This window comes from Erpetoichthys calabaricus, chromosome 7 (assembly GCF_900747795.2).
Source record: "Erpetoichthys calabaricus chromosome 7, fErpCal1.3, whole genome shotgun sequence".
Classification (NCBI taxonomy): domain Eukaryota; kingdom Metazoa; phylum Chordata; class Cladistia; order Polypteriformes; family Polypteridae; genus Erpetoichthys; species Erpetoichthys calabaricus.
Genome location: NC_041400.2, coordinates 14,481,817 through 14,495,036, shown reverse-complemented (window position 1 = coordinate 14,495,036; position 13,220 = coordinate 14,481,817).

The following is a 13,220-nucleotide window of genomic DNA, read 5'->3' as shown; positions in this document are numbered from 1 at the left end:
CAGCTTTGAAAGTTGGCAAGCACATTCAAAATAAAACCTTCACCTTGGTGTGCTTCACTAACATTTGAACCCGAATCTATCATGCTGTCATTATCATTCTCCTTAAGAACTGTCAGTATTATCACACAGTAAACCTCCTTATTCGTCACCCGCTTTATGCGCCCGTATTCAGCGTGCGCCGTCACTGCAAATGCTGCGTCAACACGCACCATCCATCACCAGCTGCCGTTCACTGAATAAATAGATGCGGGCGGCTCTGCTTTAGAGTAAAAAGTTACTAACGGCAGGAATTATTATTTAAAAACTACATATGAAGTTCTCAGAATTAATATATTTTGATTAATTTCAGGACCCATGAAGCCCAGGTTAGCCCTCGCATTATTATTTCAGTTAGTCTTTTCAGCTACTGTAATAGTTTTGTTTAGTTTTAATTTTTCATTTCAGTTTTTATTTCACTTTATGAACATGTTTTTTTTATTAATAGTTTCAGTTTTGATTTTAGTTTTTAACTATAATAACCTTGTACTGAACACGTCACCTCTGCTCTTTCAACTTCATTGGCGTCCTGTGTTTTTATTGTTAGCAAATAAATCCCTTCATAATCTTTCTCCATCCTATCTTGCGGAACTTCTTCAGACTTCTCTCGCTCCCCTGGTCCCTACCAGATTTTCTTTTTGTCCCAGGCTATAAACCTTAGTACTGATGGTAGCAGGCCTCGCGGCACCCACGGTCCTCCATATATTGATTAACGGACCCCGTCACAAAATTCATATCTGCTGTTAAAACTCCTCTCTTTGTGTTGGCTCATGGACTTTCAAGTGTCATTTTGAAGCTACTTGCTTTATTTATTTTTTATTCTTACTTTTACTCTTTTATAATATTGTTTATTTTATGCTTTGTAAATTGGCCTTGAGCATCCTGAAAGGTGTCATCAAGTAAAACACTTTATTATTATTATTTATATTATTATTATTAAGGTGGTCCATGAAAGGCTAGTAATCAAAGTTTAACATTAAAAAAGTCTAGAGTTCAAGGTGCGCCATGTCAATAAGTGCAAAGTTGGCATAAACAGAGAAAGCAAGAGCGTTATGGTGAAATGAACTTTTTAAAAACTAGTTTATATAAATGATGCTAAAAAACACTGCGGCCCTTTGTGGAAATTGCACATCAAGCCTACCTTTGAACATCAGAACAATCTTGACAAGAACAGGCCATTCAGAGTTTTGAAAGTCTCTGAAGTCCCAAAAGTTCCTAAAGTCCTTTGGGGTTTATCATTCTAGTAGAGGTGCCCATTGGAACCACCATTTAGGAATTAACGGGTGTAAAAAATGCACGGGGAAATCATTTGTAGAAGTTTGGTATCATTTTGATTTTACAGAGGTGTCTGTGATGGTGGTGCAGTGGTAGTGCTGCTGCCAACCAAGGGTCATGCCCTGTGTGTTCCCTGCATGGAGTTTCTTTATCCCCCGGGTGGCTGCATGGGTTTTCTTCCAGAATCAAAAGACGTTCAGGTTAGCTAAATAGGCATTGCAAAAACTGGACCTGTTGTATGTGTTTATAGCCTGGAATGGACTGGAGCCGAGCTCCGGTGGTGTGGCTGCCTTGTGCCCAACGTGTATGAGGACAGGCTCTAGCTCTCCCATGACCCTACTATGTATAAGCCGGTGTGGAAAATGGAAGGATAAATTGGTAAAAAACATTAGTGGAGGGTTGTATATTTTAGAACAACACATTTGAAATGAAAAGGAAAGCTAAATCCTCCTATAGTGAGGTCATTTGAATTAAATTGTAGGCGTAGGTTAGTAGCACTCAGTACAGCTTTGATAGACACTCCATGTGATCATATTGTCTTATTCATCTTGTACTGCAATATAAATTGTGTTGTAAAGCACATTCTGATAGTGCTTAGTAGGAGTGCTGCGATCAAAGATAGAGATTGACTGATTGGTAGCATTGGTCTTACAGCAAAGATGTTTGAGCAGCAACCTAGCGTGAAGATGCCAATCAGAAAGTGTGCATAATGTTAGGTTTGGGATACAGCTTTACTTTACAGTAATGCAGTTTGTACATGGAGTTACAGTTTATGCTTCTATAAATAGTAAATCTGTATTATGAAGCTTCAAAAGCATTTTTACATACTGTATGTATCTATAGATAGAGAGAAAGGAAATGAAAGGCACTATATAAAATAGATAGATAGATAGATAGATAGATAGATAGATAGATAGATAGATAGATAGATAGATAGATAGATAGATAGATAGACAGACAGACATACAGACAGACAGATAGATAGATAGATAGATAGATAGATAGATAGATAGATAGATAGATAGATAGATAGATAGATAGATAGATAGATAGATAGATAAAAACACTATATACAGTATGAAAGGCACTGTATAATACATAGATAGATAGATAGATAGATAGATAGATAGATAGATAGATAGATAGATAGATAGATAGATAGATAAAAACACTATATACAGTATGAAAGGCACTATATAATAGATAGATAGATAGATAGATAGATAGATAGATAGATAGATAGATAGATAGATAGATAGATAGATAGATAGATAGATAGATATGAAAGGCACTATAGATAGATAGATAGATAGATAGATAGATAGATAGATAGATAGATAGATAGATAGATAGATAAAAACACTATATACAGTATGAAAGGCACTATATAGATAGATAGATAGATAGATAGATAGATAGATAGATAGATAGATAGATAGATAGATAGATAGATAGATAGATAGATAGGTAGATAGATAGATAGATAGATAGATATGAAAGGCACTATATAATACATAGATGTGAAAGGCACTATATTATGATAGATAGATAGATAGATAGATAGATAGATAGATAGATAGATAGATAGATAGATAGATGTGAAAGGCACTATATTATGATAGATAGATAGATAGATAGATAGATAGATAGATAGATAGATAGATAGATAGATAGATATGAAAGGCACTATAGATAGATAGATAGATAGATAGATAGATAGATAGATAGATAGATAGATAGATAGATAGATAGATAGATAGATAGATAGATAGATAAAAACACTATATACAGTATGAAAGGCACTATATAATAGATAGATAGATAGATAGATAGATAGATAGATAGATAGATAGATAGATAGATATGAAAGGCACTATATAATACATAGATGTGAAAGGCACTATATTATGATAGATAGATAGATAGATAGATAGATAGATAGATAGATAGATAGATAGATAGATAGATAGATAGATAGATAGATATGAAAGGCACTATATAATGATAGATTGATTTTTCTGTCCCAAAGGCCACTGTAAAACGTATAGCAGAGAATTCTGCATGTCCGTAGTGCAAGAGCTCAGGTTCAGAATTAGTCAGGCCTGAGTGTTTGATTCTTTACTAAAATTATTTTTTCAGTTCACTGTCTAAACATAATTTTGCAAATACAGTTCCCTCCTCCTTACTGTGATATTAGTAATCGGTCATTTTAATTTACAATATGACTTTGATGTCTACACAATACTAACTGAGATTCCAATTCTTCTCCTTTCTTCAGTAAGACAGTTGTTGAATGTAATATTTAATTACAGCATACACACCATTTTTAGTCTTTTCTAAATCTATGGGGAAACTTCAGATTTCAGTAAGTTAATGGCACTTATTACTTTTTCTCAAAACCCCAAGTAATATTGAAACTGGTCATATGGAGTTGCGGTTTCAGGAGACTCTCAATTAAGCCGCCTGACACCAGGAGATGTTACAATGCACAAGAGATCTACAAAGTTGTTTAGGATGAAATATTAAGCCCTGCCTGGCCAGAAGGAATGTTGGTTTTACAGCCCCCTAGAGTCACGTTTGGGGCTAAGAAGGAAAAAGGAAATCAGCAACATACTTCTGAACTTCCATCCGCGCTCTATTGAGATACACATGTTGCTGTCTTTTCCAGGGGTCAGAGGGCAATTATGTCTTATTAATGATGTCAAGAGCCCGTGGTCATAAAACCTTTTCACTTCCTAGTGGTCCTGCTGAGGAAAGAGAGAGAAAGCTTTAGCAGCGCTACATGTTATATGTTGCTGTTTTATGTAGCCGCCTGCGGAAACATCTTTAATTACAGGTCATTAAATCACGCCGGCCTTAACACTAAAGTGTTAACAGAGATAGTTTAATGACTATCCGACTACGCTTCTTACAGCCTCTGACTGTGTGTAAACAGGACTTTATTGTCTCGGCCGGTGCAGCCCTGTGTCATGGTGTGAAATAAATGAAAAGCATTTGAGCGAAACCTCAAAGACAACTGAAGGAGACACCACAGATCTGCTGGAGTGGACACTTCATGGACTCTTTGGCCTTTTAGCCTGCCTTCCTGATATAATTATACATTTATGAGATTACTGTGGCTTATGCTATTAGTATGCTGGAGTATCCCAGGACAAGCACTGGTCATTCTTTTCCTTCCCAACCCAGATGAAATCATTTTCTGTAATGGTGATCAGTACAAGGTTATTTTTTTTTTGTCATCTTCCCATGATAGTCACCATGTGCTAAAGTGGGTTAGAAAACAGATACATGGATGTCATTTTATTATTTTGGTTGGCATGGTGGCACTGAGGTTAGCTTGTGGCCTTACTCCTCCAAGAACCTGCACTCAGTTCCCTCCCTGTCCAGTCATTTTGATCAGTCAAACTGGCAGGTGTTACTTGTGGACCTCGTGAGTTTCTTTGAGTACGTCCCCAAATTGATTGGCATGTCCAAAAAAGAATTTCAGTACTCAGAAGTACTCAGTACACATGATGATAAATACCCAATACAAATCTATATAACATACAGGCTAGGCTATTTGGCATTGATATTATGTTATGGAGGACCAACAAAAATACCCCCTATGATTAAAGATAATTGAAATGATTGGCGTGAAACGAGAACACTCAGTGTTTCTCTTTGCTAAAAAACTTGTGTGTGAAATTCATGCCATTCATAGTAAAAGAAGGCATTTAGGTCGGGTCTGGAAATATTTTCATGAATCAATTCCGCATGCGTCTGCCATCATTTAGTATTGAACACGTTAATTGATAAATATGACCTAACTCATAACAGTCAATCTATAGACGGATGCAACCTATTAGTTATTTTGTAAACCGCCTTTGGGGCTGGTATGCTAAATACGAGTATATTCCTGGGTAATGTATGTTGCCAAATTTACTAAATTTAATAAAGTTTTATCTAAATAGAAGATAGTTAGCATCTGAAATAAGAATGAAAAATCATGGCGACATAGAACAGAATATTTCACTTTCAGTTAGTTTTTTCTTATTAGCCACGTTTTAGGTAACATTTATTTTTCACAAAAATAATCTACTTATGTAGAACCGCAACAGTCTGAATTATCTCTCTGTGATTATTTTCCCCAACTGTGAAATTCAAATGGAAACTGCAAACGTTCAAATTGTGTAAGATCTAACTTGTCAGACCCTCTTACGTTATCATGTAACTGGCGTGCATAAAGAATTCTCTGTTCCTTGTGACAAGTATGAGTTAACTCACTCGAATAGAGTTTTTAGAGAAAATGCATTTTTATTATGAGTTTTGCTCAATAACAGAAAGCATTTAATTAGTACTGCGGTGGGCTGGTGCCCTGCCCAGGGTTTGTTTCCTGCCTTGCGCCCTGTGCTGGCTGGGATTGGCTCCAGCTGACACCCCGTGACCCTGTAGTTAGGATAGAGCGGGTTGGATAAATGGATGGATGGATTTAGTATAATAGAATAACACCCTGATTTTATGGTAGCGTCATTAACAAATGTAATTATTTTCACTTCACTTACTTCATATTCCCACTATCCACTATTTCAGTGTGTCACACACGTGTGATTGGGAGGCAGCTAGTGGGCCTGAATAATAGTAATACCACATCAGACCGGGGGTGGCGAGCTGCACTGACTTTCTCACAGACCGTCCATGGGAAATCCCGCTAGGTACCGGCGCCATGGAAAATGTCACTTCTGGTCCCGAAGATGTCACTTCCGGCTCCAGTGCCATTGAAGACGTCACTTCCGGTCCCGGCGCCATTGAAAATGTCATGTCTGGTCCCAAATATGTCACTTTTTATTAATGACGTCACTTCCGGTCCCAGCCCCCGAAGACGTCATTTCCTGTACTGGCCTATAAAGCTGCCATCTTGCCTCCATACCATCAGTTTTGTTCTGGACTCTAACCTGTAAACATATCTCAACCATTACCATTTTGTAGACAAGGCATATGACAGAGATGGGAGTAGATTCATACCTGGTGGCATGGATCGTGGACTATCTTACAGAGAGACCTCAGTATGTGCATCTCAGGAACTGCAGGTCTGACATTGTGGTCAGCAACACAGGAGCGCCGCAGGGGACTGTACTTTCTCCGGTCCTGTTCAGCCTGTATACATCGGACTTCCAATACAACTCGGAGTCCTGCCACGTGCAAAAGTTCGCTGATGACACTGCTATCGTGGGCTGCATCAGGAGTGGGCAGAGAAGAGAGTATAGGAACCTAATCAAGGACTTTGTTAAATGGTGCAACTCAAACCACCTACAACTGAACACCAGCAAAACCAAGGAGATGGTGCTGGATTTTAGGAGGCCCAGACCCCTCATGGACCCCGTGATCATCAGAGGTGACTGTGTGCAGATGTTGCAGACCTATAAATACCTGGGAGTGCAGCTGGATGATAAACTGGACTGGACTGCCAATACTGATGCTTTGTGCAAGAGAGGACAGAGCCGACTATACTTCCTTAGAAGGCTGGCGTCTTTCAACATCTGCAATAAGATACTGCAGATGTTCTATCAGACAGTTGTGGCGAGCGCCCTCTTCTACGGGGTGGTGTGCTGGGGAGGCAGCATTAAGAAGAGAGACGCCTCACGCCTGGACAAACTGGTGAGGAAGGCAGGCTGTATTGTAGGCACGGAGCTGGACAGTTTGACATCTGTGGCAGAGCGACAGGCGCTGAGCAGGCTCCTGTCAATCATGGAGAATCTACTGCATCCACTGAACAGGATCATCTCCAGACAGAGGAGCAGCTTCAGCGACAGACTGCTGTCCCCGTCCTGCTCCACTGACAGACTGAGGAGATCGTTCCTCCCCCACACTATGCGACTCCTCAATTCCACTCAGGGGGGTAAACGTTAACATTATACAAAGTTATTGTCTGTTATACCTGCATTGTTATCACTCTTTAATATTTTCTTTATCAGTATGCTGCTGCTGGAGTATGTGAATTTCCCCTTGGGATTAATAAAGTATCTATCTATCTATCTATCTATCTATCTATCTATCTATCTATCTATCTATCTATCTATCTATCTATCTATCTATCTATCTATCTATCTATCTATCTATCTATCTATCTATTATATGGGTGTCTGCCCCAAACCTTTGTGATGTCTCTTTGTTGTTTTTGTGACAAGTGTTTCCCAAACATCGGTCCTGGGGACCCCCTGTGGCTGCAGGTTTTTCTTCCAGTCAGATTCATAATTAGTGACAACACCTGATAGCACTGATCTCATTTATATTTTTTTCTATATTCTACTTTACATTCAAAAAAGCACAACAGCATGATTTTTCCATTTATAAGACATTTAGAACTATATCTGCTTTTGCTATAGATTTAAAGGCTGAACTCTCTTTTGTTGATTTCATTATATTTGGCCCTTTCTCTGTGCAGTTTTCCCCTCGTTGTTTCTTATTAATGACAATTAAAAATGAGCAGAGCAGACAGCCAGGCGATCAACACGGAATAGTCAAAGGCTGCAACTACTTTAGCATCTGACCCACTAATTAGTAAATAATGGATTAATTAAACAATTAGAACACCTGGAAAAGGAGCATGAAAATGAAGATGAAAATATTGTTAAAAAGACAAAAAAATATATTATTCCCATAAAACTGTTTGGTACATTTATATATATATATATTGTGATAGACAGCCGGGGACCTTGCCCGGTCGAGACGTCCCTTTGAGGAGAGGACTGGGGGAGTGGATATATCAACAACAGAACCTCCCCCGGGACATGAGAGGGCAGCCCCCCTGGTTTGTTTCAGGACCTGTGGCCATCGCCAGGGGGTGCCTGGACAGTTCCTGAGCCTGGGTTTGCAGCACTTCCGCCACACCCGGCAGTGCTGCTGGAACTTGATCGAGGAACACCTGGAGCACTTCGAGGTGCGGTATAAAAGAGGCCACCTCACTCCACTCAGAGAGCTGGAGTTGGGGAGAAGAAGACAGAGCTTGTGGTAGAGGAGTAGAGGCGGCTAGAGAAAAGAGGGGAGGAAGGAGGGACTAAGCTTTATTGGGGTTTGTGCACTGCGTGCTACAAGAATGCGTGTTTTTGGACATTGTGTCTCAGTGTCTGTCTGTAGCTGGGCTATTCTTCTACTATATATATATATACTCTATATACTGTATATATCTATATATATAAAATCCCTATGTGTGTCCAGGTGTCCGTGTGTGTGTATCTTCTGGTGAAGTGCGCATGCGTGGGGCATGGTGTGATGCGCAATATTACTGTCAGAGAAAGTTACAGGCGTTTTATGGAAATACAAACCAATATTACAGTGAGAGGAAATTAAAGGTACACAATACAGTGACACATATTACAGCCACATACAAGCCAGTATTACTGTCAGAGGAGATTAAAGGCATATTACAGATGCGCACGCCTGTATTACCGGCAGAGAAAATTAAAGGTATATTACAGATGTACAAGCCAGCGGACGTACAAGACGGCATCCTTCAATAAGGGCGCGCACAAAAAGTCGAGCCTCAAAAGGGCGACCTTAATTGGTCGCAGTGAATAAAGGCGCGCGTAAATAAAGATCTGCACCTTTGTTGCTCTTCACATATTCCAGAGCCATTTGAACTAAATTATCTACGAACGCCTTTATTCGCCATGCTCAATTGAGGTCGCCCTTTTGAAGCTCGCCTTCTTGTGCGCGCCCTTATTGAATAGAGCCGTACAAGACAGTATTACTGTCACAGAAAATTAAAGACACACAATACACGGCGGCAGCCCACGAAGAACGGTCAGCTCAGCAAGTAAACATCAACAAAAGAAAGGCTGAAAGAAAGAAAAATACGACCAACAAAAAGAATGAGGTCAAAGTCCCTTGCCATTTAATATAGACTGTTCCAACTAATGTTTATGCACTACTGTTCTAGTGCCCGTTATTGTAATGGGCTAAATGACTAGTATTTATATTTAATTATTTTTATCAGCACAGAGTGGAGGCACACACACCTGGACCACCCAACCCCCTCCCCTCCTCCAATGGTCTCTTCAGGTCAGGTACACAAAGCACTAAGGAAGATCAACTCCCATAAGGCAGCAGGACAAGACAACATCCTTTGGCGGGCTCTCAGAGCATGTGCCAATGAGCTGGCTGATGTTCTCTGCTCCATCTTCAACCTTTCCCTCAGTCAGAGCATCGTTCCGTCCAGCTTTAAGACTACAATCATCGTCCCCCTTGCTAAAAAAAGCCCACACTCCTGCCTGAATGATTACAGGCTGGTAGCTCTCAGTCCAATTATCATGAAGTGTTTTCAGAGAGTGGTGCTGGCCCACATTCAGAGCAGCATACCAGACAACTATTCTGAATAGCATAAAGTTGAATCCGATGATTGTATATAAAACCGTGTCAGGACTTGTGCGCGAACGAGACTGGGAAAACTGTGGACGTGGATGTGAGTGGTGTGTGTGACTGAGAATGACTGGTGTGAAGCCTGAAGTTCAAATATCAAATAAACACTTCCACAAAATGTACAAGTATAACAGAACAAGTGCGCTTTTATTCAAGAATATAACTGAAGAAAAAAGAAAGCAGGTTGCGGTAAGCGGTTGATGCGACAACTTGCGTGGTGCAATGCTAAGAACTGCTGACTCCCAATCAAGAGCTTCTGGGTTCGATGCTGGCAGCTTCTCAGGTTTGCCGTTTTGAGTAGAGAACTGCTATTATTGTTAATATTATACAATAAAAACATACATTTGATTTAAGTCTGTAACAACCGCTGTAAATTTATAGTGCTTGTCAAAGTTAGCGTTCACGCTCGCCCCGATCTGACACTGCTGTTTTCAAATAAAGACGCGCTATAACAGAGGTGAACTCAGATCGGAGAAACAGAAGCCCTCCCCGCAAGAAATGTCGACTCACATAAAAGAACAATGCAGCTGCACCAGGCATAAAGGCGAAAGTCCGGCGTCATCCTGCCAATCACCTGTCCTTCAAAGAAACAGCACGGCTTACAGAGCTCGCCAACGCTACACCGTCCAGATCTAAACACTAGCGTGTGCCCAAAAAAAGTCTAACTGCATTCTCGTACCATTGCTCGCGTACTAAAGTGTCAGCAGGTATTTTTCGTGGCATTACACGTGTAATTTGTGAGCATGCCCTTGTCGATCAAACAGAGGAAGCTCTGCAGTATACTTGTGATTTTATGCTGTAGGAAGTAAATAAAGTAAAACTAGTAAAACTAAAAAAAGATGCTAACTTTGATAAGTACTATACATTTACAGTGGCTGTTACAGTCGCAAATCAAATGTATGCTTTTATTGTATAATATTAATAATAAGAACAGCTCACTATTCAAAACGTTTATTTTGGAAGACGTTAAGACTCGAACACAGAACCTTATGAGTTGGAGTCGACATCTCTAACTAGTATACTACCCAAGAAGGCAGGACAGCAAGCAGCACTAACCTGGTTTCTTTTTCTTCGGTTATAGCCTTAGAAAAAAGCGCATTTGTTCTGTTATATTTTTATCTTTTGTGAAAGTGTATAAAGATATTTGGAATTCAGGCTTCACACATTATACACTTCATGCCTACATTTTGTCAATTAGTACTAAAACATGAAAAACGTTTCTGTTTTAACGATGTGTTTACTGTGCATAGATCGTTGTAGACATGGAACACACATGAAATGCAAGTGTTCCAAATAACGATATAGTATTTATAAAAGGTGTCATTTTTGCATGACTTCTCACTCTATACAGCTCTAAGCAATTGACAAGTAGGTAAGCAGACTTGAGCTGAGAAAACTGTGTGCCGGTGGAGGGATGTGATAGCAGACTGCTTGCTGTTTGCTGCTTATCAACACATTTAAAGGACAAAAGACGCTGACAGAGAAGTGCGAAGCGTTTTAAGGTGGGACGGATCTACGAGTTTTTTCGTAGGCTCTGGTAATTCTAGTGTTAATAAAATTTTTAATATATTGGAAATTTTCCTTAGCTTTTCTGCCATATTTTTCTGCTCTGCCCGTTTGCTTGTCTCAATGAAGAGTGAGATGGAGTTTTGTCTTGCGCACGATATTGAACATTGACCGCAGACTACCCCCCAATCTCCATTAATGCAATTGTTATTGATTCAAAATAGAACAGCAACACAAGTAAATACAATTTTTAGACAGAGCTCCATGGGGTCTAGTGCTATTTTTAGAACATGCCCTGTGGGCAACTCACATGGTCCCTGTGGGCAACATGTTGGCTACTTCTGGTCTCCAGTTTCCTCCCATTGTCCAAAGACATGCAGATTAAGTAGATTGCTGAGGCTAAATTGGCACTAGTGTGTGTGTGTTTTCTGTGATGAACTGGTGACCTGTCCAGAGTTTGCTCCCCGTGCATGCTGGGCTCAGCACCAGCACCCCCACAACCCTGGTGTGAATTAACACTTTGAAAGCAAGGTACGAGTTAAACCGTTTCTCATTAAGCCTGACAAAATACGACATACGAGAGAACTCGTACCTCAGTATACAGTGTGAACCAAAGGATTTCTAAAACTTAAGAATTGTTGGGGTGCCAACCTAGCGATTCCCATTTAATTCTGAACAAAGCGAAAAAAAAAAGGGTAACAGACCATAAAAAAGATATGCAGGTTAGGTGAATTGTCAATGCTAAATTGTCCCTAATGTGTGTTTAGTGTGTGGGCTGCGATGGACTGGCGTCCTATCTGGGGTTTGTTCCTGCCTTGTGCCCTATGCTAAATGGGATAGGCTTCATCACATCCCACGTCCCTGGTCTGGACTAAGCAGGTTAAAAAAATGTCATGATGTGACATGTATTAAGGGGCTGTGATTTAAACGCATTGGTCAACATATGAGCATAGTGATCACAGCTGAGAGTCTAGGAATTCACACCCTTGTCTTCTATCTACATGGCGTCGGCATATTCTCCCTCTATCTGTATTTGCAAGCATGCTTTAACTTTGTCATTATGGGTTTATGAATGTACATTGAAAATAGCAAATGTATCCATATCAAATTAAATATACAAAACATTAAAGTGTGCAGTAAGTGAATTGGTATGAATACTTTCTGAATCCACTGAACATCATAACCCAAACCTTTTTCTTCTTCTTCTTCTTCTTTCGGCTACTCCTGTTAGGGGTTGCCACAGTGGATTATCTTCTTCCATATCTTTCTGTCCTTGTCATCTGCTCTGTTAAACCCATCACCTGCATGTCCTCTTTTACCACATCCATAAACCTTCTCTTAGGCCTTCCTCTTCTCCTCTTCCCTGGCAGCTCTATCCTTAACATCCTTCTCCCAATATACTCAGCATCTCTCCTCTGCACATGTCCAAACCAACGCAATCTCACCTCTCTGACTTTGTCTCCAAACCGTCCAAATTGAGCTGACCCTCTAATGTCCTCATTTCTAATCCTGTCCATCCTTGTCACACCCAATGAAAATCTTAGCATCTTTAACTCTGCCACCTCCAGCTCCGTCTCCTGCTTTCTGGTCAGTGCCACCGTTTCCAACCCATATAACATAGCTGAACTCACTACCGTTCTGTAGACCTTCCCTTTCACTCTTGCTGATACCCGTCCATCACAAATTACTCCTGACACTCTTCTCCACCCATTCCATCTTGCTTGCACTCTCTTTTTCATCTCTCTTCCACAATCCCCATTACTCTGAATTGTTGATTCCAAGTATTTAAACTCATTCACCTTCACCAGCTCTACTCCCTGCATCCTCACCATTCCACTGACCTCCCTCTCATTCACACACATGTATTCTGTCTTGTTCCTACTGACCTTCATTCCTCTCCTCTCTAGAGCCTATCTCCATCTCTACAGGGTCTCCTCAACCTGCTCCCTACTCTCACTACAGATCACAATGTCATCAGCAAACATCACAGTCCATGGGGACTTCTGTCT